This window comes from Schistocerca gregaria, chromosome 2, assembly GCF_023897955.1.
Source record: "Schistocerca gregaria isolate iqSchGreg1 chromosome 2, iqSchGreg1.2, whole genome shotgun sequence".
Taxonomy (NCBI): Eukaryota; Metazoa; Arthropoda; class Insecta; order Orthoptera; family Acrididae; genus Schistocerca; species Schistocerca gregaria.
In genome coordinates, this window is record NC_064921.1 from 970882014 (window position 1) to 970907544 (window position 25531).

General features: G+C 43.3%; 34 non-coding genes across 34 annotated transcripts; 17 read left to right on the forward strand and 17 right to left on the reverse strand.

Annotated features, from left to right (window-relative positions):
• Window positions 1-37: 37 nt before the first annotated feature.
• On the reverse strand, window positions 38-109 carry Trnaq-cug (transfer RNA glutamine (anticodon CUG)). The gene has a single exon. It is a non-coding gene; the product is annotated as a tRNA-Gln (tRNA).
• Window positions 110-356: 247 nt separating this feature from the next.
• On the forward strand, window positions 357-445 carry Trnay-gua (transfer RNA tyrosine (anticodon GUA)). The gene is given in 2 exon segments: window positions 357-393; window positions 410-445. It is a non-coding gene; the product is annotated as a tRNA-Tyr (tRNA).
• A 358-nt stretch (window positions 446-803) lies between these two features.
• On the reverse strand, window positions 804-875 carry Trnaq-cug (transfer RNA glutamine (anticodon CUG)). Its single transcript has one exon. It is a non-coding gene; the product is annotated as a tRNA-Gln (tRNA).
• A 247-nt stretch (window positions 876-1122) lies between these two features.
• On the forward strand, window positions 1123-1211 carry Trnay-gua (transfer RNA tyrosine (anticodon GUA)). Its single transcript is given in 2 exon segments — window positions 1123-1159; window positions 1176-1211. It is a non-coding gene; the product is annotated as a tRNA-Tyr (tRNA).
• A 358-nt stretch (window positions 1212-1569) lies between these two features.
• Trnaq-cug (transfer RNA glutamine (anticodon CUG)) lies at window positions 1570-1641 on the reverse strand. Its single transcript has one exon. It is a non-coding gene; the product is annotated as a tRNA-Gln (tRNA).
• A 247-nt stretch (window positions 1642-1888) lies between these two features.
• Window positions 1889-1977, forward strand: Trnay-gua (transfer RNA tyrosine (anticodon GUA)). The gene is given in 2 exon segments: window positions 1889-1925; window positions 1942-1977. It is a non-coding gene; the product is annotated as a tRNA-Tyr (tRNA).
• A 358-nt stretch (window positions 1978-2335) lies between these two features.
• Trnaq-cug (transfer RNA glutamine (anticodon CUG)) lies at window positions 2336-2407 on the reverse strand. The gene has a single exon. It is a non-coding gene; the product is annotated as a tRNA-Gln (tRNA).
• Window positions 2408-2654: 247 nt separating this feature from the next.
• Window positions 2655-2743, forward strand: Trnay-gua (transfer RNA tyrosine (anticodon GUA)). Its single transcript is given in 2 exon segments — window positions 2655-2691; window positions 2708-2743. It is a non-coding gene; the product is annotated as a tRNA-Tyr (tRNA).
• A 358-nt stretch (window positions 2744-3101) lies between these two features.
• Window positions 3102-3173, reverse strand: Trnaq-cug (transfer RNA glutamine (anticodon CUG)). Its single transcript has one exon. It is a non-coding gene; the product is annotated as a tRNA-Gln (tRNA).
• Window positions 3174-3420: 247 nt separating this feature from the next.
• On the forward strand, window positions 3421-3509 carry Trnay-gua (transfer RNA tyrosine (anticodon GUA)). Its single transcript is given in 2 exon segments — window positions 3421-3457; window positions 3474-3509. It is a non-coding gene; the product is annotated as a tRNA-Tyr (tRNA).
• Window positions 3510-3867: 358 nt separating this feature from the next.
• Trnaq-cug (transfer RNA glutamine (anticodon CUG)) lies at window positions 3868-3939 on the reverse strand. The gene has a single exon. It is a non-coding gene; the product is annotated as a tRNA-Gln (tRNA).
• A 247-nt stretch (window positions 3940-4186) lies between these two features.
• Trnay-gua (transfer RNA tyrosine (anticodon GUA)) lies at window positions 4187-4275 on the forward strand. Its single transcript is given in 2 exon segments — window positions 4187-4223; window positions 4240-4275. It is a non-coding gene; the product is annotated as a tRNA-Tyr (tRNA).
• A 297-nt stretch (window positions 4276-4572) lies between these two features.
• Trnaq-cug (transfer RNA glutamine (anticodon CUG)) lies at window positions 4573-4644 on the reverse strand. Its single transcript has one exon. It is a non-coding gene; the product is annotated as a tRNA-Gln (tRNA).
• Window positions 4645-4891: 247 nt separating this feature from the next.
• Window positions 4892-4980, forward strand: Trnay-gua (transfer RNA tyrosine (anticodon GUA)). Its single transcript is given in 2 exon segments — window positions 4892-4928; window positions 4945-4980. It is a non-coding gene; the product is annotated as a tRNA-Tyr (tRNA).
• A 358-nt stretch (window positions 4981-5338) lies between these two features.
• Window positions 5339-5410, reverse strand: Trnaq-cug (transfer RNA glutamine (anticodon CUG)). Its single transcript has one exon. It is a non-coding gene; the product is annotated as a tRNA-Gln (tRNA).
• A 247-nt stretch (window positions 5411-5657) lies between these two features.
• Window positions 5658-5746, forward strand: Trnay-gua (transfer RNA tyrosine (anticodon GUA)). Its single transcript is given in 2 exon segments — window positions 5658-5694; window positions 5711-5746. It is a non-coding gene; the product is annotated as a tRNA-Tyr (tRNA).
• Window positions 5747-6104: 358 nt separating this feature from the next.
• Trnaq-cug (transfer RNA glutamine (anticodon CUG)) lies at window positions 6105-6176 on the reverse strand. Its single transcript has one exon. It is a non-coding gene; the product is annotated as a tRNA-Gln (tRNA).
• A 247-nt stretch (window positions 6177-6423) lies between these two features.
• Window positions 6424-6512, forward strand: Trnay-gua (transfer RNA tyrosine (anticodon GUA)). Its single transcript is given in 2 exon segments — window positions 6424-6460; window positions 6477-6512. It is a non-coding gene; the product is annotated as a tRNA-Tyr (tRNA).
• A 358-nt stretch (window positions 6513-6870) lies between these two features.
• Trnaq-cug (transfer RNA glutamine (anticodon CUG)) lies at window positions 6871-6942 on the reverse strand. Its single transcript has one exon. It is a non-coding gene; the product is annotated as a tRNA-Gln (tRNA).
• Window positions 6943-7189: 247 nt separating this feature from the next.
• On the forward strand, window positions 7190-7278 carry Trnad-guc (transfer RNA aspartic acid (anticodon GUC)). Its single transcript is given in 2 exon segments — window positions 7190-7226; window positions 7243-7278. It is a non-coding gene; the product is annotated as a tRNA-Asp (tRNA).
• Window positions 7279-7636: 358 nt separating this feature from the next.
• On the reverse strand, window positions 7637-7708 carry Trnaq-cug (transfer RNA glutamine (anticodon CUG)). Its single transcript has one exon. It is a non-coding gene; the product is annotated as a tRNA-Gln (tRNA).
• A 247-nt stretch (window positions 7709-7955) lies between these two features.
• On the forward strand, window positions 7956-8044 carry Trnay-gua (transfer RNA tyrosine (anticodon GUA)). The gene is given in 2 exon segments: window positions 7956-7992; window positions 8009-8044. It is a non-coding gene; the product is annotated as a tRNA-Tyr (tRNA).
• A 358-nt stretch (window positions 8045-8402) lies between these two features.
• On the reverse strand, window positions 8403-8474 carry Trnaq-cug (transfer RNA glutamine (anticodon CUG)). Its single transcript has one exon. It is a non-coding gene; the product is annotated as a tRNA-Gln (tRNA).
• Window positions 8475-8721: 247 nt separating this feature from the next.
• On the forward strand, window positions 8722-8809 carry Trnay-gua (transfer RNA tyrosine (anticodon GUA)). The gene is given in 2 exon segments: window positions 8722-8758; window positions 8775-8809. It is a non-coding gene; the product is annotated as a tRNA-Tyr (tRNA).
• A 13075-nt stretch (window positions 8810-21884) lies between these two features.
• Trnaq-cug (transfer RNA glutamine (anticodon CUG)) lies at window positions 21885-21956 on the reverse strand. The gene has a single exon. It is a non-coding gene; the product is annotated as a tRNA-Gln (tRNA).
• A 247-nt stretch (window positions 21957-22203) lies between these two features.
• On the forward strand, window positions 22204-22292 carry Trnay-gua (transfer RNA tyrosine (anticodon GUA)). Its single transcript is given in 2 exon segments — window positions 22204-22240; window positions 22257-22292. It is a non-coding gene; the product is annotated as a tRNA-Tyr (tRNA).
• A 358-nt stretch (window positions 22293-22650) lies between these two features.
• Window positions 22651-22722, reverse strand: Trnaq-cug (transfer RNA glutamine (anticodon CUG)). The gene has a single exon. It is a non-coding gene; the product is annotated as a tRNA-Gln (tRNA).
• Window positions 22723-22969: 247 nt separating this feature from the next.
• On the forward strand, window positions 22970-23058 carry Trnay-gua (transfer RNA tyrosine (anticodon GUA)). Its single transcript is given in 2 exon segments — window positions 22970-23006; window positions 23023-23058. It is a non-coding gene; the product is annotated as a tRNA-Tyr (tRNA).
• A 358-nt stretch (window positions 23059-23416) lies between these two features.
• Trnaq-cug (transfer RNA glutamine (anticodon CUG)) lies at window positions 23417-23488 on the reverse strand. The gene has a single exon. It is a non-coding gene; the product is annotated as a tRNA-Gln (tRNA).
• Window positions 23489-23735: 247 nt separating this feature from the next.
• On the forward strand, window positions 23736-23824 carry Trnay-gua (transfer RNA tyrosine (anticodon GUA)). The gene is given in 2 exon segments: window positions 23736-23772; window positions 23789-23824. It is a non-coding gene; the product is annotated as a tRNA-Tyr (tRNA).
• Window positions 23825-24182: 358 nt separating this feature from the next.
• On the reverse strand, window positions 24183-24254 carry Trnaq-cug (transfer RNA glutamine (anticodon CUG)). Its single transcript has one exon. It is a non-coding gene; the product is annotated as a tRNA-Gln (tRNA).
• Window positions 24255-24501: 247 nt separating this feature from the next.
• Window positions 24502-24590, forward strand: Trnay-gua (transfer RNA tyrosine (anticodon GUA)). Its single transcript is given in 2 exon segments — window positions 24502-24538; window positions 24555-24590. It is a non-coding gene; the product is annotated as a tRNA-Tyr (tRNA).
• A 358-nt stretch (window positions 24591-24948) lies between these two features.
• Window positions 24949-25020, reverse strand: Trnaq-cug (transfer RNA glutamine (anticodon CUG)). The gene has a single exon. It is a non-coding gene; the product is annotated as a tRNA-Gln (tRNA).
• A 247-nt stretch (window positions 25021-25267) lies between these two features.
• Window positions 25268-25356, forward strand: Trnay-gua (transfer RNA tyrosine (anticodon GUA)). The gene is given in 2 exon segments: window positions 25268-25304; window positions 25321-25356. It is a non-coding gene; the product is annotated as a tRNA-Tyr (tRNA).
• The last annotated feature ends 175 nt before the right edge of the window (window positions 25357-25531 follow it).

Genomic DNA, 25531 nt, shown 5'->3' on the forward strand with positions numbered 1-25531 from the left:
CGAGAAACTCTTATTACAGAAAATTTAGACTAAACAAAGGTTCCACCGAGATTCGAACTCGGATCGCTGGATTCAGAGTCCAGAGTGCTAACCGTTACACCATGGAACCAGACAGCAGGATAAGACTCGTAATACACGTAGCAGTCCTCTGACATACTTCAGACACTTCCTACTTGCATATTTTAACCGAATCGACACCATCGAGCATTATAAAACTTAATCTGGGCAATGTTTGCAGTTGCAGCCGATGATTGCATTTCCTGTGCGTCTATATGGCCGCGCTGAGTAGCAGTGTGTGCAGACGGCAGACAGGGACGGACGTAAAGCAATGAGTAGGAATAAGAAAGTATACAGAGCCTCTGGTAGCTCAGTTGGTAGAGCGGTGGACTGTAGTGGAGGTTTCACAGTTATCCATAGGTCGCTGGTTCAAATCCGGCCCAGAGGACTGTTTTTCTAATCTCATCAGCAAAGAGGCTCCAGAGAATGCCCACTGAGTCAGAACCTCCCTATGTTTTAAACCTATTTTAAAGGAAATTCATTTGCTCAGCTTGTAATAGCTAGTTGATAATCATGGGATTTTTAACCTTCGTGGGATAATGATATTTCTTCGAATTATCGTAAAATTGCTTGCTCTTACAGGTATTACTCGTTTAATGTTCTATATAGGTCACAAAGTCGCACCAATATTCGGCCGTTTTATAGACGCATCGTTTTTTACACAAACGTAGAAACTAACGCCGTGAGCCTATTGCTGCTACTTCCTCAGCGAGAAACTCTTATTACAGAAAATTTAGACTAAACGAAGGTTCCACCGAGATTCGAACTCGGATCGCTGGATTCAGAGTCCAGAGTGCTAACCGTTACACCATGGAACCAGACAGCAGGATAAGACTCGTAATACACTTAGCAGTCCTCTGACATACTTCAGACACTTCCTACTTGCATATTTTAACCTAATCGACACCATCGAGCATTATAAAACTTAATCTGGGCAATGTTTGCAGTTGCAGCCGATGATTGCATTTCCTGTGCGTCTATATGGCCGCGCTGAGTAGCAGTGGATGCAGACGGCAGACAGGGACGGACGTAAAGCAATGAGTAGGAATAAAAAAGTATACAGAGCCTCTGGTAGCTCAGTTGGTAGAGCAGTGGACTGTAGTGGAGGATTCACAGTTATCCATAAGTCGCTGGTTCAAATCCGGCCCAGAGGACTGTTTTTCTAATCTCATCAGCAAAGAGGCTCCAGAGAATGCCCACTGAGTCAGAACCTCCCTATGTTTTAAACCTATTTTAAAGGAAATTCATTTGCTCAGCTTGTAATAGCTAGTTGATAATCATGGGATTTTTAACCTTCGTGGGATAATTATATTTCTTCGAATTATCGTAAAATTGCTTGCTCTTACAGGTATTACTCGTTTAATGTTCTATATAGGTCACAAAGTCGCACCAATATTCGGCCGTTTTATAGACGCATCGTTTTTTACACAAACGTAGAAACTAACGCCGTGAGCCTATTGCTGCTACTTCCTCAGCGAGAAACTCTTATTACAGAAAATTTAGACTAAACGAAGGTTCCACCGAGATTCGAACTCGGATCGCTGGATTCAGAGTCCACAGTGCTAACCGTTACACCATGGAACCAGACAGCAGGATAAGACTCGTAATACACTTAGCAGTCCTCTGACATACTTCAGACACTTCCTACTTGCATATTTTAACCTAATCGACACCATCGAGCATTATAAAACTTAATCTGGGCAATGTTTGCAGTTGCAGCCGATGATTGCATTTCCTGTGCGTCTATATGGCCGCGCTGAGTAGCAGTGTGTGCAGACGGCAGACAGGGACGGACGTAAAGCAATGAGTAGGAATAAGAAAGTATACAGAGCCTCTGGTAGCTCAGTTGGTAGAGCGGTGGACTGTAGTGGAGGATTCATAGTTATCCATAGGTCGCTGGTTCAAATCCGGCCCAGAGGACTGTTTTTCTAATCTCATCAGCAAAGAGGCTCCAGAGAATGCCCACTGAGTCAGAACCTCCCTATGTTTTAAACCTATTTTAAAGGAAATTCATTTGCTCAGCTTGTAATAGCTAGTTGATAATCATGGGATATTTAACCTTCGTGGGATAATGATATTTCTTCGAATTATCGTAAAATTGCTTGCTCTTACAGGTATTACTCGTTTAATGTTCTATATAGGTCACAAAGTCGCACCAATATTCGGCCGTTTTATAGACGCATCGTTTTTTACACAAACGTAGAAACTAACGCCGTGAGCCTATTGCTGCTACTTCCTCAGCGAGAAACTCTTATTACAGAAAATTTAGACTAAACGAAGGTTCCACCGAGATTCGAACTCGGATCGCTGGATTCAGAGTCCAGAGTGCTAACCGTTACACCATGGAACCAGACAGCAGGATAAGACTCGTAATACACTTAGCAGTCCTCTGACATACTTCAGACACTTCCTACTTGCATATTTTAACCTAATCGACACCATCGAGCATTATAAAACTTAATCTGAGCAATGTTTGCAGTTGCAGCCGATGATTGCATTTCCTGTGCGTCTATATGGCCGCGCTGAGTAGCAGTGTGTGCAGACGGCAGACAGGGACGGACGTAAAGCAATGAGTAGGAATAAGAAAGTATACAGAGCCTCTGGTAGCTCAGTTGGTAGAGCGGTGGACTGTAGTGGAGGATTCACAGTTATCCATAGGTCGCTGGTTCAAATCCGGCCCAGAGGACTGTTTTTCTAATCTCATCAGCAAAGAGGCTCCAGAGAATGCCCACTGAGTCAGAACCTCCCTATGTTTTAAACCTATTTTAAAGGAAATTCATTTGCTCAGCTTGTAATAGCTAGTTGATAATCATGGGATTTTTAACCTTCGTGGGATAATGATATTTCTTCGAATTATCGTAAAATTGCTTGCTCTTACAGGTATTACTCGTTTAATGTTCTATATAGGTCACAAAGTCGCACCAATATTCGGCCGTTTTATAGACGCATCGTTTTTTACACAAACGTAGAAACTAACGCCGTGAGCCTATTGCTGCTACTTCCTCAGCGAGAAACTCTTATTACAGAAAATTTAGACTGAACGAAGGTTCCACCGAGATTCGAACTCGGATCGCTGGATTCAGAGTCCAGAGTGCTAACCGTTACACCATGGAACCAGACAGCAGGATAAGACTCGTAATACACTTAGCAGTCCTCTGACATACTTCAGACACTTCCTACTTGCATATTTTAACCTAATCGACACCATCGAGCATTATAAAACTTAATCTGGGCAATGTTTGCAGTTGCAGCCGATGATTGCATTTCCTGTGCGTCTATATGGCCGCGCTGAGTAGCAGTGGATGCAGACGGCAGACAGGGACGGACGTAAAGCAATGAGTAGGAATAAGAAAGTATACAGAGCCTCTGGTAGCTCAGTTGGTAGAGCGGTGGACTGTAGTGGAGGATTCACAGTTATCCATAGGTCGCTGGTTCAAATCCGGCCCAGAGGACTGTTTTTCTAATCTCATCAGCAAAGAGGCTCCAGAGAATGCCCACTGAGTCAGAACCTCCCTATGTTTTAAACCTATTTTAAAGGAAATTCATTTGCTCAGCTTGTAATAGCTAGTTGATAATCATGGGATTTTTAACCTTCGTGGGATAATGATATTTCTTCGAATTATCGTAAAATTGCTTGCTCTTACAGGTATTACTCGTTTAATGTTCTATATAGGTCACAAAGTCGCACCAATATTCGGCCGTTTTATAGACGCATCGTTTTTTACACAAACGTAGAAACTAACGCCGTGAGCCTATTGCTGCTACTTCCTCAGCGAGAAACTCTTATTACAGAAAATTTAGACTAAACGAAGGTTCCACCGAGATTCAAACTCGGATCGCTGGATTCAGAGTCCAGAGTGCTAACCGTTACACCATGGAACCAGACAGCAGGATAAGACTCGTAATACACTTAGCAGTCCTCTGACATACTTCAGACACTTCCTACTTGCATATTTTAACCTAATCGACACCATCGAGCATTATAAAACTTAATCTGGGCAATGTTTGCAGTTGCAGCCGATGATTGCATTTCCTGTGCGTCTATATGGCCGCGCTGAGTAGCAGTGGATGCAGACGGCAGACAGGGACGGACGTAAAGAAATGAGTAGGAATAAGAAAGTATACAGAGCCTCTGGTAGCTCAGTTGGTAGAGCGATGGACTGTAGTGGAGGATTCACAGTTATCCATATGTCGCTGGTTCAAATCCGGCCCAGAGGACTGTTTTTCTAATCTTATCAGCAAAGAGGCTCCAGAGAATGCCCACTGAGTCAGAACCTCCCTATGTTTTAAACCTATTTTAAAGGAAATTCATTTGCTCAGCTTGTAATAGCTAGTTGATAATCATGGGATTTTTAACCTTCGTGGGATAATGATATTTCTTCGAATTATCGTAAAATTGCTTGCTCTTACAGGTATTACTCGTTTAATGTTCTATATAGGTCAAAAAGTCGCACCAATATTCGGCCGTTTTATAGAAGCGAGAAACTCTTATTACAGAAAATTTAGACTAAACGAAGGTTCCACCGAGATTCGAACTCGGATCGCTGGATTCAGAGTCCAGAGTGCTAACCGTTACACCATGGAACCAGACAGCAGGATAAGACTCGTAATACACTTAGCAGTCCTCTGACATACTTCAGACACTTCCTACTTGCATATTTTAACCTAATCGACACCATCGAGCATTATAAAACTTAATCTGGGCAATGTTTGCAGTTGCAGCCGATGATTGCATTTCCTGTGCGTCTATATGGCCGCGCTGAGTAGCAGTGGATGCAGACGGCAGACAGGGACGGACGTAAAGCAATGAGTAGGAATAAGAAAGTATACAGAGCCTCTGGTAGCTCAGTTGGTAGAGCGGTGGACTGTAGTGGAGGATTCACAGTTATCCATAGGTCGCTGGTTCAAATCCGGCCCAGAGGACTGTTTTTCTAATCTCATCAGCAAAGAGGCTCCAGAGAATGCCCACTGAGTCAGAACCTCCCTATGTTTTAAACCTATTTTAAAGGAAATTCATTTGCTCAGCTTGTAATAGCTAGTTGATAATCATGGGATTTTTAACCTTCGTGGGATAATGATATTTCTTCGAATTATCGTAAAATTGCTTGCTCTTACAGGTATTACTCGTTTAATGTTCTATATAGGTCACAAAGTCGCACCAATATTCGGCCGTTTTATAGACGCATCGTTTTTTACACAAACGTAGAAACTACCGCCGTGAGCCTATTGCTGCTACTTCCTCAGCGAGAAACTCTTATTACACAAAATTTAGACTAAACGAAGGTTCCAGCGAGATTCGAACTCGGATCGCTGGATTCAGAGTCCAGAGTGCTAACCGTTACACCATGGAACCAGACAGCAGGATAAGACTCGTAATACACTTAGCAGTCCTCTGACATACTTCAGACACTTCCTACTTGCATATTTTAACCTAATCGACACCATCGAGCATTATAAAACTTAATCTGGGCAATGTTTGCAGTTGCAGCCGATGATTGCATTTCCTGTGCGTCTATATGGCCGCGCTGAGTAGCAGTGTGTGCAGACGGCAGACAGGGACGGACGTAAAGCAATGAGTAGGAATAAGAAAGTATACAGAGCCTCTGGTAGCTCAGTTGGTAGAGCGGTGGACTGTAGTGGAGGATTCACACTTATCCATAGGTCGCTGGTTCAAATCCGGCCCAGAGGACTGTTTTTCTAATCTCATCAGCAAAGAGGCTCCAGAGAATGCCCACTGAGTCAGAACCTCCCTATGTTTTAAACCTATTTTAAAGGAAATTCATTTGCTTAGCTTGTAATAGCTAGTTGATAATCATGGGATTTTTAACCTTCGTGGGATAATGATATTTCTTCGAATTATCGTAAAATTGCTTGCTCTTACAGGTATTACTCGTTTAATGTTCTATATAGGTCACAAAGTCGCACCAATATTCGGCCGTTTTATAGACGCATCGTTTTTTACACAAACGTAGAAACTAACGCCGTGAGCCTATTGCTGCTACTTCCTCAGCGAGAAACTCTTATTACAGAAAATTTAGACTAAACGAAGGTTCCACCGAGATTCGAACTCGGATCGCTGGATTCAGAGTCCAGAGTGCTAACCGTTACACCATGGAACCAGACAGCAGGAGAAGACTCGTAATACACTTAGCAGTCCTCTGACATACTTCAGACACTTCCTACTTGCATATTTTAACCTAATCGACACCATCGAGCATTATAAAACTTAATCTGGGCAATGTTTGCAGTTGCAGCCGATGATTGCATTTCCTGTGCGTCTATATGGCCGCGCTGAGTAGCAGTGTGTGAAGACGGCAGACAGGGACGGACGTAAAGCAATGAGTAGGAATAAGAAAGTATACAGAGCCTCTGGTAGCTCAGTTGGTAGAGCGGTGGACTGTAGTGGAGGATTCACAGTTATCCATAGGTCGCTGGTTCAAATCCGGCCCAGAGGACTGTTTTTCTAATCTCATCAGCAAAGAGGCTCCAGAGAATGCCCACTGAGTCAGAACCTCCCTATGTTTTAAACCTATTTTAAAGGAAATTCATTTGCTCAGCTTGTAATAGCTAGTTGATAATCATGGGATTTTTAACCTTCGTGGGATAATGATATTTCTTCGAATTATCGTAAAATTGCTTGCTCTTACAGGTATTACTCGTTTAATGTTCTATATAGGTCACAAAGTCGCACCAATATTCGGCCGTTTTATAGACGCATCGTTTTTTACACAAACGTAGAAACTAACGCCGTGAGCCTACTGCTGCTACTTCCTCAGCGAGAAACTCTTATTACAGAAAATTTAGACTAAACGAAGGTTCCACCGAGATTCGAACTCGGATCGCTGGATTCAGAGTCCAGAGTGCTAACCGTTACACCATGGAACCAGACAGCAGGATAAGACTCGTAATACACTTAGCAGTCCTCTGACATACTTCAGACACTTCCTACTTGCATATTTTAACCTAATCGACACCATCGAGCATTATAAAACTTAATCTGGGCAATGTTTGCAGTTGCAGCCGATGATTGCATTTCCTGTGCGTCTATATGGCCGCGCTGAGTAGCAGTGGATGCAGACGGCAGACAGGGACGAACGTAAAGCAATGAGTAGGAATAAGAAAGTATACAGAGCCTCTGGTAGCTCAGTTGGTAGAGCGGTGGACTGTCGTGGAGGTTTCACAGTTATCCATATGTCGCTGGTTCAAATCCGGCCCAGAGGACTGTTTTTCTAGTCTCATCAGCAAAGAGGCTCCAGAGAATGCCCACTGAGTCAGAACCTCCCTATGTTTTAAACCTATTTTAAAGGAAATTCATTTGCTCAGCTTGTAATAGCTAGTTGATAATCATGGGATTTTTAACCTTCGTGGGATAATGATATTTCTTCGAATTATCGTAAAATTGCTTGCTCTTACAGGTATTACTCGTTTAATGTTCTATATAGGTCACAAAGTCGCACCAATATTCGGCCGTTTTATAGACGCATCGTTTTTTACACAAACGTAGAAACTAACGCCGTGAGCCTATTGCTGCTACTTCCTCAGCGAGAAACTCTTATTACAGAAAATTTAGACTAAACGAAGGTTCCACCGAGATTCGAACTCGGATCGCTGGATTCAGAGTCCAGAGTGCTAACCGTTACACCATGGAACCAGACAGCAGGATAAGACTCGTAATACACTTAGCAGTCCTCTGACATACTTCAGACACTTCCTACTTGCATATTTTAACCTAATCGACACCATCGAGCATTATAAAACTTAATCTGGGCAATGTTTGCAGTTGCAGCCGATGATTGCATTTCCTGTGCGTCTATATGGCCGCGCTGAGTAGCAGTGGATGCAGACGGCAGACAGGGACGGACATAAAGCAATGAGTAGGAATAAGAAAGTATACAGAGCCTCTGGTAGCTCAGTTGGTAGAGCGGTGGACTGTAGTGGAGGATTCACAGTTATCCATAGGTCGCTGGTTCAAATCCGGCCCAGAGGACTGTTTTTCTAATCTCATCAGCAAAGAGGCTCCAGAGAATGCCCACTGAGTCAGAACCTCCCTATGTTTTAAACCTATTTTAAAGGAAATTCATTTGCTCAGCTTGTAATAGCTAGTTGATAATCATGGGATTTTTAACCTTCGTGGGATATTGATATTTCTTCGAATTATCGTAAAATTGCTTGCTCTTACAGGTATTACTCGTTTAATGTTCTATATAGGTCACAAAGTCGCACCAATATTCGGCCGTTTTATAGACGCATCGTTTTTTACACAAACGTAGAAACTAACGCCGTGAGCCTATTGCTGCTACTTCCTCAGCGAGAAACTCTTATTACAGAAAATTTAGACTAAACGAAGGTTCCACCGAGATTCGAACTCGGATCGCTGGATTCAGAGTCCAGAGTGCTAACCGTTACACCATGGAACCAGACAGCAGGATAAGACTCGTAATACACTTAGCAGTCCTCTGACATACTTCAGACACTTCCTACTTGCATATTTTAACCTAATCGACACCATCGAGCATTATAAAACTTAATCTGGGCAATGTTTGCAGTTGCAGCCGATGATTGCATTTCCTGTGCGTCTATATGGCCGCGCTGAGTAGCAGTGGATGCAGACGGCAGACAGGGACGGACGTAAAGCAATGAGTAGGAATAAGAAAGTATACAGAGCCTCTGGTAGCTCAGTTGGTAGAGCGGTGGACTGTAGTGGAGGATTCACAGTTATCCATAGGTCGCTGGTTCAAATCGGCCCAGAGGACTGTTTTTCTAATCTCATCAGCAAAGAGGCTCCAGAGAATGCCCACTGAGTCAGAACCTCCGTATGTTTTAAACCTATTTTAAAGGAAATTCATTTGCTCAGCTTGTAATAGCTAGTTGATAATCATGGGATTTTTAACCTTCGTGGGATAATGATATTTCTTCGAATTATCGTAAAATTGCTTGCTCTTACAGGTATTACTCGTTTAATGTTCTATATAGGTCACAAAGTCGCACCAATATTCGGCCGTTTTATAGACGCATCGTTTTTTACACAAACGTAGAAACTAACGCCGTGAGCCTATTGCTGCTACTTCCTCAGCGAGAAACTCTTATTACAGAAAATTTAGACTAAACGAAGGTTCCACCGAGATTCGAACTCGGATCGCTGGATTCAGAGTCCAGAGTGCTAACCGTTACACCATTTTTTTTTTTTTTTTTTCATACAGAATCTCTCCATGCTTCCTAATGTTTTCCTAACGTCACACTCGTCACGTACTTCACTTTTAATTCATAATCATTTCTGAGAGGTAAAGGAATTGCATGACAATCTGCAGAGCTAGCGGCGTGAAAATTAACACATATACTTTACGTGAATCAAAAGCTGAACGAGTTACTTTCCGACGTGGTTTTAGTTGTGCAAGTGCCAGTCAAATCACGCGGTGAGGGCATTCTTCCGATCATTTCGCTAGTTAACACCGGTCTTGTTGTGTGTGTTTCAAACTCAAGACCATCTCCAAGCACATAATGGTCCACAGCAACATTCAGACGGTTTCGTACTGCTCAATTGCTACATTAAAACGGTATGTTCGTTTTTCAGAACTGGACAAACACGACCGCGACAGGATTCGAACCTGCAATCTTCGGATCCGAAGTCCGACCCCTTTTCCATTTTTTTTTTTTTTTTTTTTTTTTTTTTTTTTCTCCTCGTCCACTGCTTCTCGGCAACCTAGCATGCTTCTTTGTAATATATAATAAAGTTGTAGGAAGTAGTGGACCCTGAACCTGTATATTATTTTTTTAATTTCTGTTTAGTTTTTTTATTGTTATTATTATTATTTTTGTTTGTTTGTTATTTATTTTATTGTAAAAGAAAAATCTTCATGGAATGTGAAGAAGGAATTTTATGTTAAGGCACTAATTCCATAGCCTCCTTTCCTTCTTGAGATTAATAATAATAATAAAAAAGTATGTTCCCTTCCATGGAAACAAATGAGACTTCCTTCTCAGTCATAAAATGAATGTATAAGAAAACAATTTATCTTTAACCCTGCGATACTGGCTTTCGGCTTCGGCTTCTTCTGTGCAATAAACAAAATAGCCTTCTTTGCCAGCAGAGGATAAGTGATTGTAATATGAAACTGTAAAATTGTACTTCTCCCCAATTGTTTTTGTTTAAGCGTCGTTTCGCTTAAATAAACGATTTTTGTTTATCTCGTTGGCTTGTCAACCAATGCCCAGTCGCTCGAATACAATTTTAAGCATATTGCCGTAGTTTTTCTTGTGGTCTTTATATTTCAGGGCGTTATAAAAAGCACACTTCAAGTACATGTAAAAATCAGTGGAATTGTCATTTCCCAGGTGATTAATTACGTAATTCACATAGTGTCCCATTAACCAATGGACCGAGTTGTTTTTTGCTGCTGGAAAATAGCAAGTCTGAGGCCTGAGGAAAGTAACAGGGGGAAAATTTTCCACCGAAGATCTCGTAAGAAAAGCCAGTTGTTCCCTAATCCAATTACAGAGTTGTAGATTGCCACCGCACGTGAATCTGTGCACTAACGTGTCGATCAATTTACATTTGAGACATAGGTTCGTGTCGCTAACGCCGATTGCATGTAACCTTTCATTGGTGCTTACGGTCTCATTCACTGTTTTATACCACGCTGACTTGACGTCCGATGGTAGACCACGCATATTAATATTTTTCCATATGGCGTCCCAATCAGTGTGTGGGTATTTACTTTCCAATTTGTTTCTCCCCTCCATTTTCTTTCGATGGCACAGAATATCGCGGGCCGTGATCCGTCGTGAGTTGATGATGACACCGCCGAGATAGCTGAATTCCACAAAATATACACGAACGTACTGGAGCCGGTTATTTATTTTTTGCACATTCACCGGCGCCTGTAAACTGGCAGGCCTGACAACTTCAAATAATTTAGTTGTAATGCTATCAGCGTGGTCGCTAAGGATAGTGGCGGTCCTTTTTATAAAAAGCGCAGACGCCTTATTTCTGATGTCAACTAACCCCAAACCTCCATTCCTGGGATCTAAGGTCGCAGTTTTTGCGTCGACTCTGAATATATCCCCTCTCCAAAGATAGCTGGCAATGGTAGACATTATCTTTTTTCCAATCATTTTCGGTAGTGGGAAGATCTGTGCTATAAAGTAACTCCTGGAGAGAATGCAGTGGTTAATGAAAATCACCCTCTGAACTTGGTTCATGTTACGGTGGAGGTTTTCCCTTGTTGTTCCAAGAAGTTGTCCCGACGTATTTCTCCAATTGATAGCTGCCATTTTTAACGGACAAGGTGTCAGTGTTATTCCTAGTGCTTTGCATTGGGTGACCATTGTGGCCCAGGCTAAGGTGGTATGTTGAAAACCCCGCAGGTTTAGGAGTTTGCTTTTGTTTGCGTTGACACCTGCTCCGGAGACTCTACAGTACTTTTTAATTAGCGTTTCCAATTTCAAAATGTCGTCGGGATTTCGCAGGACGACTCCGACATCATCGGCATAGGCGTTTATGACTGTTCGGTGACCAGATAATGTGATGCCAGTTAGAGTGGCATGAACACTGCGGAGGAAAGGTTCTAATGAAAGCACGAATAGGAACATGGAGAGGGGGCTTCCTTGAGGAACGCCGCGCCTGATCTGAATCTGCTTTGTACTCTGGCAGTTAACTGATATACAAGCGCTGATGCCTGTTGCAACATTTCTGATCACACTTACGACTCGCTCATTAAAACCTATTTTGTTCAGTGTGGCACTAAGGAATCTATGATCCACACGATCAAATGCTTTCTGGAAGTCAATAAACATGATAGCACATTTTATGGTGGTCACAGCAGTGATTGCAATTATATCTCTATATTCAGCTATGCTTTTGAAAATGCTCTTGGTAGGCACACAGGACTGGTATGGACTTACTATCTTTTTGGCCAACTGTGAGAGTCTGTTGTTTAAAATTCTGCCGATGATTTTATAATCGGAGTTTAACAGGGAGATAGGACGAAAGTTGTTGAGGTTTCTTTTTGCAGCATTTTTTGGGATTAGTACTATTGTGCTCTCTTTAAAAACAGCAGGTAAATGCTTTCCCTGAAGCACCTCGTTCGTCATTCGGGTAAACATGTCACCAATCAGTGGCCAGTATCGTTTATAAAATTCAACAGGCAAACCATCCGGTCCCGGCGATTTCCTCAGAGGAGATTTGCAGATGATTCTGTGGATATCTTCGTTAGTACACTCAACGAGAAGGTCTTCGTTTTCCTCGTCCGAGACCTGTGGAGCTATGTAACTAAGGAACTCATCGAAGGACTCTTCACATACCGGGTTGGCAGTGTATAGGTCTTCGTAATATTTGTGCACTGCATTGACGATGTCTCTCTGAGTCGTGAGTGTCTCGCCAGTTTCAGACTGAAGTCCATCAATGAAGGCGCGTCTCCTGTTTCTTTCGTGCTTCAGTAGATGGTACAAGGAAGCATGTTCATCCTCCACGACTGTCTTAGCCTTGGATTTTAATTTCAGACCCTCCATCTGCTGTCTTTTAAGACTGAGCAATTTGGCCTTAGTTTGCTTGATATCTGCCAGACGGACGTTGGAAGTATTTGCCTGCTCATATAAATTTCGCAGCATGGTATAATAAAATTCTATGGAATTTTTCAAGTCTTTCGATCGTTGTACACTATACTGGATGAGAACTTTTCTCAGTTTAGGCTTTGCCCTGTTGCACCACCAGTCTAGTACTGAGACGTGTCTATCTGCAGAGCGGAGGCACAATGCCCACGCTTCTGTCAAACTTTCTTCTAATCCGTCGTCCTGCATCAGTGACGTATTAAGGTGCCATGAACTTCTAAAACGGCGAGTGGGTTGCGCAGTAAGGTTGATGGAAGCTAGCACGGAGCTATGATCAGAAAAGTAAACTGGAATCGTCTCTGCTTTAATGAAGGAGCTAACTAGACTTTGCGATATGTAGAGTCTGTCGATCCTGCTACGTGAGTGAGGACCTAGGAATGTAAATGCCACAAATGTGGGATACATTATTTCCCAAGCATCTTTAAGCTGTAAAACAGTGACGAAACGCTTCAGTTCAGTGCAGGTATTAAAATTCGGAACCTGGTCTTTCTTATTTATCACACAATTAAAATCACCGCCTATTATAAGATCTTTTGGGTTTTTCCGTAATAAATAAATGATTTCTTCTTTATAGAACTGTGCTCTCTCCATTCTATTAGATGTGCCAGAAGGGGCATACAGATTGATAAGGGTAGAACCAAAGACTTTTATACCTATCGCTCTGCCGGAGTCCAACCTCTCGATATCCGAGACAGGAATCCCCTCCCTGACTAAAATTGCTGTACCGACGTTGGTGTCAAGTGAGACATTTAAAATCGCCAAATATCCAGGCACTGTAAGATTAGTCAGCACTACTTCCTGTAGGAAAGCAATGTCCGTCCCTGACTCATATAAATAATCCTTGAGCGCTGTAACTTTAGTCACGGATGTAATCCTGTTTATATTGATAGTCGTAATTGTATATGCCTGGGACATTTAGTTTGCATAAAAAGTAAATAAGTGATTAAAAAGATAACAAAATATTAATAAAAAAAAAAGAGATGTGCAGCTCCTAGAAGGGAGAAACGACTCTGCTTAAACAAACATCTAAAAGAATAGTCAGTATTTGAAGCTCGGTAAACACTTCATCTGGTTCCTCTGAAATATGACTAAGACAGTAGTACAATTAGAAATGAAACTGGTTCAACAAAATCCTTTTTTTTTTTTTCATCTTACAGCCTCATTTTGGTGCAGGATTCCGAACATCTCGGGTTTTAGTTTTACCGAGGGGCTTTGCATCACTAATGTCACTTGAAGGTACCTCCTTAGGTCTTTCCGTGATGATTTCATACAAGACGTTCTTGGCCGTCGCTTCCTCTTGTGCTGGTTGTTGTTTGCTTTGGTTACGGGAAGCTTTGAGATTAGGTTGCAGTTTGAGTCGGCGTCTTCGGACATCTTGGTTCAACGCGCCGTCATTCGGATTGTCTATCTTTACCACCGTTGTGACCGAAGCTGTCTCAACAGCGTCCTTTTTACGAGTGCCATTTCCTTGTTCTTCCGTCACTGGCTCCAGAGCACTGACTGAGTCGGCGGTTTGTGGGTCTGTAAATTCTTGAGTTGGGTTCCGCTCCGTCACCTCTTGTGCTTCGGAGTGCGCCTCTTCCGTCTCCGCGACAATCGTTACTGCGTCCCCTCCGTGGACCGTTTGTACCCGTTCAGCCGCCGACAGCGGCCGGGTTGCCTTAGCGACTGTCGTCACGTCAATACATGTACTGTTTGTTTCCTCGAGCACATCCGCATTACACTGCTTCTGCTTGCGGGTGGAAGGCGAATTACGGGCGGACTCGCCGTCCGAGCCGTCATCGGTCATTTCCAACGGTCGCTTCTTATTCTGGAGATCGCAATCGGGAACAGAAGGGTGTGATGTAATGACGCTCAGGGGAGGGAACTCCGTAGTAGTTATGGCGGGCACTGCAGAAGTACATGCACCACTGTCGTTAACCGAAAGAAGGGAAGTGCTATTTGGTAAGACATCGCTGAGGGTCAGTTTTTGACGCTGTGTTAGATTGTTCCGAAGAACAAAAACACGGCGCGGACAATCTTGTCGGAAATGACCTGTCTCATTGCAAATATTGCACGTGCGCTCCTGACCAGAATACACAACATGTGCTTTATGGCCTGCAACGGATATATGGGACGGAATGTTGGCTTTCACCTCCATTTCAACGGATCTAATGCCATTAAAACACTGTATCTTGTATAGCTTCGACCATCTTTCGTTATAGATAGATTTAACTTCGCCATATTTAGATAGAGCGTCCTTGATCAACTGATTATCAATTTCAATTGGAACATTCAAAATCCTGACATGGGTGTACATGATATCAGCTTTTCGTACAGAGACATTACTTTTTGAACCGTCTCGATGAACAAATTCGACGGAATTACCCCATTTTGCAAGCAACTTATCGACTGTCACTGAGTTCAGAAATTTAACAAAAACACAGTATTTTTCAGCATCTAATTGCGTGGTATGAACAGAGTCAGAATTTATACCGTTTACCTCAGTCAGCCAATCGTGGATTTCCAGCGCAGTGGGTTGGACCGGCCGTGTTTCTTTCTCGAACGAGAAGACTAAAGTATTCTTCCTGACGGTGTCAGACATGGTCGTCGGTTCCGGCGAAATTCCGGCAACAACCGAAATTGCGGCGAAGCACGAGACGTGGAACGGACGAAAGCACTATAAAAACACTTATCAGAGACACCACTCAAAAAAGAACAGCGAAAATGTACAGCGAACTTCACGTAAACACCAAACACCGGCGATAGCGCTAACGTACGCGGAGTAAACAACAAGCACGTCCGACCGCGGCGACGGCTAAAGCCAGAATACCATGGAACCAGACAGCAGGATAAGACTCGTAATACACTTAGCAGTCCTCTGACATACCTCAGACACTTCCTACTTGCATATTTTAACCTAATCGACACCATCGAGCATTATAAAACTTAATCTGGGAAATGTTTGCAGTTGCAGCCGATGATTGCATTTCCTGTGCGTCTATATGGCCGCGCTGAGTAGCAGTGGATGCAGACGGCAGACAGGGACGGACGTAAAGCAATGAGTAGGAATAAGAAAGTATACAGAGCCTCTGGTAGCTCAGTTGGTTGGCGGTAGTCTGCCTGCAGCGGCGGTGGCGAGCGGTTCGTCGTGCTGTGCTTCGCTCTGCGGCTGGCTTTGTTTACATCCGCTGTGTAAGTCTGTGCGTTTTCGCCGGCGCTTCGCAGTAGTTAGATATTCTGTCAACGTTCGAAAATGCAGTAATGGCTCAACTTAGTAGAAAGGACACTCTGAAATTTACCTTTGATCGACGTTTTGCTCGACCTAAATCTTTCGAAATTGAGGATTGGTTAGAGGAAGTTGTTCAAGTTCCGTTTGAAGATACTGTTGGTTTTCACTTGTCAATTGTGAGTAGTGTGATGTACTTGAAGCTGAAAAACCCTGAGTTATGCGAACGAGTTGTCAATAATACCGGTGGTAAGCTTAAGTTTAAACACAGTGATGGAAATATTGGCGAAGTTACTGTCGATCATGTGGGACTTGGTATTCGAACAATTCGAATTTTTGAGCTACCCTTTGAAGTTCCTACAGATGCGATCAATCTTGTTATTGCACCCTTTGGGAAGGTCCTCAGTAATTTTGCAGAAAAATGGTCCGGTGCTCACAAATATCCGGTTTTGAACGGTGTCAGGCAGTTGAAGGTGGACTTATTACGACATATTCCGTCTTACATTAACGTTTGCGGATATCGAGGTATCGTCATTTATGATGGTCAACCACGAACGTGTGCAGCTTGCAATTCTCCAGGTCATATTCGTTCTGAATGTATTCAAAGACGTGTTGTGCAGCTGCCGACAGGTGAACCGGTGAAGTCCGCGGAGATGACTATTTTGTCCACCACTTACGCTTCGGTGGCTCGCGACCAACCGACCGACCAACTGCCCATGGATACCGAAGTAGACATTCGCCCCCAACCAACCCTTCCTCCAACGGCCGAGCAACTTGTTGACATTTCTGAGCGACAAGAGCAACACCTGAGTGTGAGTGACGTGGTTGATTCCGTAGCGCAGTCCCCGACTCTGTCAACAGAACAAAATTCCACCTCCTCAGAGACGCAGGTCAGGACTGTGACTGCTGAATGTCGTTCCCCACAACCCCACTATGAAATCTCGGATTCCGATGAGCGTTGTCCACCTGCTAAATCCCCGCGGAAGAACAAGAAACGCAGAATCGCCCGCCAGGGTGCGGAAGAGGCGGCGGCGTCGTTGCGGGGAAAGGTGCAGCAAATCATGGACAAAGTCAGTGCAAAATCACCAGAATCCTCCCGACAACAGGCGCTAACTTCTGCACACCTGCGGGATGAAGATCGTGCAATCACGCTAACTGAGCCCTCTCGCGATGCTACCGGCCAGGTGTCTCCCATGTGCAGTGACGATGTTGATCATTGTTTAAAAGAACAACGACAACATCATCCTCTTGCGTCCAAGAACCCCAGCACTATAGACTGGGCGGCGGAACCAGAGGTCGAACACATGGACGCTGATGCAACTGATATTCCAGTCACTTCCCGATTTCCCGAACAGCCTTCTACGGCAGTAGAACCGGCACATGATGATAAGTTACTGGATCCACGGCAGGCAAACAAAGAAGAGGACTCTGACTTCTTTTAAAACGGCGCCGATTCCTTCTTACTCTCGTAAGAGCGTGAATGACTGATCAGCAGGCGTATAAAATTGGTACATTAAATATAAATAAAATCCGCAGTTCCCTCAAACTCGACAACATCGTAGACCTCTTATACGCCGCCGACATTGATATCCTCTTGCTTCAGGAGGTCGCCGACATTGCTTTGAACCACATTCCCGGTTATAATGTGACGGCCAATCCGGGACACGGTTCCGATTTAGGCACCGCTATTCTCACGAAAGAAGGAATTATCGTCCAGAATGTAGAACGACTCATAAGTTGTAGGGGAATTGGCGTGACTATCAATAATGTTAGACTCCTAAATCTGTATGCACCATCCGGCTCAACTAATAGGCGACGCCGAGCGGACTTTTTCAAGGAAGAAATACTTCCGCTTTTTGCAACACAATATGACCACCTAATATTGGCGGGAGATTTTAACTGTGTACTTAACGCCAAAGATCAGACGCCGCATTTCAATAAATCGATTGAATTAGAACAGATCGTCAAGGATTTACGTTTAGTCGATACGTGGGAGCACAAGTTTGGTACAACACCTGGTTTTACTCACGTCACGAATCATTCAGCGAGTAGATTGGACCGCATTTACGTATCGGACACTCTCAGACAGCGAATTTTACAAACTGAGGTCTGGCCAACCAGTTTCTCCGACCATGCGGCTTATATTTGCACGCTGAATTTGGGGAAACAGGAAACCTACCGAGGCAAAGGACTATGGAAACTAAATGTTGCACATTTAGACGATCCTGAATGCAGAGAAGCCTTCACTCGAGCGTGGAATGAAAGTGAAGCCAAATTCAGTACGTACGGCTCGGCATTGCAATGGTGGCTCGAATGCGCTAAACCGAAAATTCGTAAATCCATGATACAATATTCCCGGAATAAGAACTGGTGGTTTAAGAGAACGATGGAGTTTTATTATCAATGTCTTCGAGACTTATATACTCTTGATGCCACTGTGATTGACAACTACCCCCGCATTAAAAGACTGCAAGCAAAAATATTACTTTTGAAACGAAAACAGATGGAAGGTTACAAAATTAGAGGTCGGGTTTCGACTATGGCAAAAGGCGAACAGCCATCCATTTATCACCTGATACGTGAAACTAAACGAGCACGGACAAAGATCTTAACTGAACTACAATCCGAAGACGGCACGATTCTAACTCGGCAACACGATATCAGAGACGCCGTTCAAACTTATTACACTGACTTGATGTCCAATAAACCTACCGACGACGAAGCCCTTGCAGAGTTCCGGAGCAGCTTAACGCACAGGCTTCGCCCTGCGGATGTAGCCGAACTCGTCACCGATGTAACGGAAGATGAACTGGAAGATGTGGTGTTCCACAGTCCAAAAAACAAATCTCCCGGATGTGACGGTCTCCCGGTGGAACTTTATCAAGTCTTCTGGCCACAACTGAAGACAAAGCTGACGGTGCTCTGCAACGAACTTCTCCAACCGGACATGCCCATTCCTCCGCCATTCAGTGAAGGACTTGTGGTCTTACTCCCGAAACGGACGAGCAATAACACCGTCGCAACTTTGCGACCCATTACGTTGCTCAACAGCGACTACAAAATTTTTGCTCGCATTCTCGCAACGAGAATGAAAACTGTGATGCATACCGTCATTGGATCACATCAAACGAGTGTTGGAAAGGACAGAGCTATATATCAGACATTATCAGACTATCGAGATGTGATTTCTGTTGCGGACGCTTGCAAAATCCGATGTGCTATCGTAACTTTAGATTTCGCACAGGCTTTCGACAGAGTGAACCATCCTTACCTTTTCCAGATAATGCAGACTCTGGGTTTTCCTCCGCAGTTCATCAGCATCATACAGAAATTGTTACGGAATAGTACATCCAAACTTGTCGTTAACGGTCAGCCAAGTCGCGCCGTCCCGATAAACAGTTCTGTTAGGCAGGGCTGCCCTATGTCGATGGCGCTGTTTGCCATTGCGATCGAACCGCTGCTAGTCACCTTGACGGAACGTTTACAAGGACTCCACATACACGGGCAGAAGATAGTGTGCCGAGCTTACGCTGATGATGTTACCTTCCTAGCTATGAATGTCAATGAGGTCGAGAGGGGTCTCCTGATCATCTCACAATATGAAAAGGCATCTGGTGCGAAACTGCATTGGACGAAATCAGGGATCATGAACGTTGGGCAAGGCATAGGCGCGATCGGTCATGGCCAGCTTAAAGAGATCACTAGGATGACGTGTCTCGGTGTCGATTTTCGGAACACCATCCGCCACACCATTGCCGCCAATTATAAGCAATTGCTCAACAAAATTCGTGCTTGTGCGAAGTTACATAGCGTCAGGAAATTGGACGAGCTTCAAAAGGTTGAATTGGCCAATATTTATATCACTGCCAAAATCAATTATGTGGCTCAAGTTTTGCCCATCCCCACCGATATAGCCAAATGCATGCTGTCCGCGCTTGGACACTTTGTATGTCGTGGCCAGATCTTTAAAGTTCGATATGACACCTTGACACTCCCAACGCGAGATGGCGGACTCAGTCTCACCGATGTACACAAAAAAGCGAAAGCTCTTTATTTCTGCAAAACTTACAAGCTATGGAAACAGTCACCGACCAGTCTGACCGCTCTTGTCCTGAATGAAATCGCACCGACTGATCTTCAACCGCCAATTGATGTGCACCATATACCGACTGCGCTCTACCACTTCAAGAGTTTTCTCTTAGAGTATAGTTATGTCCATACAACAGTCTCTGAAAAGAATTTGACGACAGTTAAGGCAATCTACAACTCCTTTGTGGCAACTAAATCACGGAATGTTATCGAACAAAAATTTCCAAACTACAACTGGGACGCGACGTGGCAAAACATCCACAGCCCCTACTTACCTTCGCAAGTAAAGGCGACGTGGTACGCTGCCGTCAATAGAAAAATCCCGACGCAGTCCAGGCTTCATGCAATTCATTTGCAGGACTCGCCAATGTGTGTCACGTGTAATCTCATAGACAGCGAAGAACACCGTTTCGTCTGTGGTACCACGAAAGATATATGGGGTTACGCCCGACAGAAACTGTCGAGCATCAAGAGGACCTCACCATCTGCGATAACGCCAGCTGACTTTCTCAACCCTGAAGCAATCCCATTTCCCAGGACAAAGCGGAATGCTGTCAACTGGATAATAGGTCACACAGTGCACTATATTTTTAGTACTGGCGATAAGAACAAAGACGATTTCGTTCTATACCTGACCCTGCAGCACAGCATGATCGCACGCGAACGTAACTACAAGGCGACCTTTGCCAACTTTTTAAGCAAGACCATTGTGTGATATGCGATTCGACACTCGACCCGTCAGTCTTGCCATGACGGGGAACGTAATATTTAAAGAACGCCCGAAACTATACCACGAGACATGAATGCATGTTTAACCTTCTTTCGAAGTAAGGCGAAACCGACTATTCGCTACATCATTGAGGAGCAGCAGAGGACAATAACAGACGAAAGATGTGAAGACAACACTAGAGAAAAAAACAAACACTTTTCGTTTTCTTATATTTTGCACCAACAAAGGAGAAGATTCCTTTTTAATCACTTATTTCTTATTTATTTATTTATTAATCCTAACCAGAAAAGGTACTTTAGTTCGACACTGCTTAACATAGTTGATAGTGTCATCATTTTTTTTTTGCCGTTAACGCCTCACTCACCTAGAAGAAATGGATTGAGTTCTGGTGGAAGAATGGATCCCTTCTGGAAGATCCTCATAAAAAAAAAAAAAAAAAAAAAGAGGAAAAAAAAAAGTGGTTCAAACAAAATTATAAATAAAAAATAAAAAAATTAAAAAAATTAAAAAAAAAAAAAAAAAAATAAAAAAAAAAAAAAAAAAAAAAAGTGGTAGAGCACTGGTCTAATAAACCAGCGGTCGTAAGTTCCATCCTCACAGGAGAAAGATGAATTTTGGAAATCAGTTGCGCGTCGTGGCCGTATAGCAAACAGTACCTGTGATGACAAAAATAAAAAAAATGAAAAAGAAAAAAAAGCGGTCGAAGGCGCTGGTTTTAGGCACCAGTCTTTTAATTAAAAAAAAAAAAGAAAAAAAAAAAAGTTGGTAGAGCGGTGGACTGTAGTGGAGGATTCACAGTTATCCATAGGTCGCTGGTTCAAATCCGGCCCAGAGGACTGTTTTTCTAATCTCATCAGCAAAGAGGCTCCAGAGAATGCCCACTGAGTCAGAACCTCCCTATGTTTTAAACCTATTTTAAAGGAAATTCATTTGCTCAGCTTGTAATAGCTAGTTGATAATCATGGGATTTTTAACCTTCGTGGGATAATGATATTTCTTCGAATTATCGTAAAATTGCTTGCTCTTACAGGTATTACTCGTTTAATGTTCTATATAGGTCACAAAGTCGCACCAATATTCGGCCGTTTTATAGACGCATCGTTTTTTACACAAACGTAGAAACTAACGCCGTGAGCCTATTGCTGCTACTTCCTCAGCGAGAAACTCTTATTACAGAAAATTTAGACTAAACGAAGGTTCCACCGAGATTCGAACTCGGATCGCTGGATTCAGAGTCCAGAGTGCTAACCGTTACACCATGGAACCAGACAGCAGGATAAGACTCGTAATACACTTAGCAGTCCTCTGACATACTTCAGACACTTCCTACTTGCATATTTTAACCTAATCGACACCATCGAGCATTATAAAACTTAATCTGGGCAATGTTTGCAGTTGCAGCCGATGATTGCATTTCCTGTGCGTCTATATTGCCGCGCTGAGTAGCAGTGTGTGCAGACGGCAGACAGGGACGGACGTAAAGCAATGAGTAGGAATAAGAAAGTATACAGAGCCTCTGGTAGCTCAGTTGGTAGAGCGGTGGACTGTAGTGGAGGATTCACAGTTATCCATAGGTCGCTGGTTCAAATCCGGCCCAGAGGACTGTTTCTCTAATCTCATCAGCAAAGAGGCTCCAGAGAATGCCCACTGAGTCAGAACCTCCCTATGTTTTAAATCTATTTTAAAGGAAATTCATTTGCTCAGCTTGTAATAGCTAGTTGATAATCATGGGATTTTTAACCTTCGTGGGATAATGATATTTCTTCGAATTATCGTAAAATTGCTTGCTCTTACAGGTATTACTCGTTTAATGTTCTATATAGGTCACAAAGTCGCACCAATATTCGGCCGTTTTATAGACGCATCGTTTTTTACACAAACGTAGAAACTAACGCCGTGAGCCTATTGCTGCTACTTCCTCAGCGAGAAACTCTTATTACAGAAAATTTAGACCAAACGAAGGTACCACCGAGATTCGAACTCGGATCGCTGGATTCAGAGTCCAGAGTGCTAACCGTTACACCATGGAACCAGACAGCAGGATAAGACTCGTAATACACTTAGCAGTCCTCTGACATACTTCAGACACTTCCTACTTGCATATTTTAACCTAATCGACACCATCGAGCATTATAAAACTTAATCTGGGCAATGTTTGCAGTTGCAGCCGATGATTGCATTTCCTGTGCGTCTATATGGCCGCGCTGAGTAGCAGTGTGTGCAGACGGCAGACAGGGACGGACGTAAAGCAATGAGTAGGAATAAGAAAGTATACAGAGCCTCTGGTAGCTCAGTTGGTAGAGCGGTGGACTGTAGTGGAGGATTCACAGTTATCCATAGGTCGCTGGTTCAAATCCGGCCCAGAGGACTGTTTTTCTAATCTCATCAGCAAAGAGGCTCCAGAGAATGCCCACTGAGTCAGAACCTCCCTATGTTTTAAACCTATTTTAAAGGAAATTCATTTGCTCAGCTTGTAATAGCTAGTTGATAATCATGGGATTTTTAACCTTCGTGGGATAATGATATTTCTTCGAATTATCGTAAAATTGCTTGCTCTTACAGGTATTACTCGTTTAATGTTCTATATAGGTCACAAAGTCGCACCAATATTCGGCCGTTTTATAGACGCATCGTTTTTTACACAAACGTAGAAACTAACGCCGTGAGCCTATTGCTGCTACTTCCTCAGCGAGAAACTCTTATTACGGAAAATTTAGACCAAACGAAGGTTCCACCGAGATTCGAATTCGGATCGCTGGATTCAGAGTCCAGAGTGCTAACCGTTACACCATGGAACCAGACAGCAGGATAAGACTCGTAATACACTTAGCAGTCCTCTGACATACTTCAGACACTTCCTACTTGCATATTTTAACCTAATCGACACCATCGAGCATTATAAAACTTAATCTGGGCAATGTTTGCAGTTGCAGCCGATGATTGCATTTCCTGTGCGTCTATATGGCCGCGCTGAGTAGCAGTGTGTGCAGACGGCAGACAGGGACGGACGTAAAGCAATGAGTAGGAATAAGAAAGTATACAGAGCCTCTGGTAGCTCAGTTGGTAGAGCGGTGGACTGTAGTGGAGGATTCACAGTTATCCATAGGTCGCTGGTTCAAATCCGGCCTAGAGGACTGTTTTTCTAATCTCATCAGCAAAGAGGCTCCAGAGAATGCCCACTGTGTCAGAACCTCCCTATGTTTTAAACCTATTTTAAAGGAAATTCATTTGCTCAGCTTGTAATAGCTAGTTGATAATCATGGGATTTTTAACCTTCGTGGGATAATGATATTTCTTCGAATTATCGTAAAATTGCTTGCTCTTACAGGTATTACTCGTTTAATGTTCTATATAGGTCACAAAGTCGCACCAATATTCGGCCGTTTTATAGACGCATCGTTTTTTACACAAACGTAGAAACTAACGCCGTGAGCCTATTGCTGCTACTTCCTCAGCGAGAAACTCTTATTACAGAAAATTTAGACTAAACGAAGGTTCCACCGAGATTCGAACTCGGATCGCTGGATTCAGAGTCCAGAGTGCTAACCGTTACACCATGGAACCAGACAGCAGGATAAGACTCGTAATACACTTAGCAGTCCTCTGACATACTTCAGACACTTCCTACTTGCATATTTTAACCTAATCGACACCATCGAGCATTATAAAACTTAATCTGGGCAATGTTTGCAGTTGCAGCCGATGATTGCATTTCCTGTGCGTCTATATGGCCGCGCTGAGTAGCAGTGTGTGCAGACGGCAGACAGGGACGGACGTAAAGCAATGAGTAGGAATAAGAAAGTATACAGAGCCTCTGGTAGCTCAGTTGGTAGAGCGGTGGACTGTAGTGGAGGATTCACAGTTATCCATAGGTCGCTGGTTCAAATCCGGCCCAGAGGACTGTTTTTCTAATCTCATCAGCAAAGAGGCTCCAGAGAATGCCCACTGAGTCAGAACCTCCCTATGTTTTAAACCTATTTTAAAGGAAATTCATTTGCTCAGCTTGTAATAGCTAGTTGATAATCATGGGATTTTTAACCTTCGTGGGATAATGATATTTCTTCGAATTATCGTAAAATTGCTTGCTCTTACAGGTATTACTCGTTTAATGTTCTATATAGGTCACAAAGTCGCACCAATATTCGGCCGTTTTATAGACGCATCGTTTTTTACACAAACGTAGAAACTAACGCCGTGAGCCTATTGCTGCTACTTCCTCAGCGAGAAACTCTTATTACAGAAAATTTAGACTAAACGAAGGTTCCACCGAGATTCGAACTCGGATCGCTGGATTCAGAGTCCAGAGTGCTAACCGTTACACCATGGAACCAGACAGCAGGATTAGACTCGTAATACACTTAGCAGTCCTCTGACATACTTCAGACACTTCCTACTTGCATATTTTAACCTAATCGACACCATCGAGCATTATAAAACTTAATCTGGGCAATGTTTGCAGTTGCAGCCGATGATTGCATTTCCTGTGCGTCTATATGGCCGCGCTGAGTAGCAGTGTGTGCAGACGGCAGACAGGGACGGACGTAAAGCAATGAGTAGGAATAAGAAAGTATGCAGAGCTTCTGGTAGCTCAGTTGGTAGAGCGGTGGACTGTAGTGGAGGATTCACAGTTATCCATAGGTCGCTGGTTCAAATCCGGCCCAGAGGACTGTTTTTCTAATCTCATCAGCAAAGAGGCTCCAGAGAATGCCCACTGAGTCAGAACCTCCCTATGTTTTAAACCTATTTTAAAGGAAATTCATTTGCTCAGCTTGTAATAGCTAGTTGATAATCATGGGATTTTTAACCTTCGTGGGATAATGATATTTCTTTGAATTATCGTA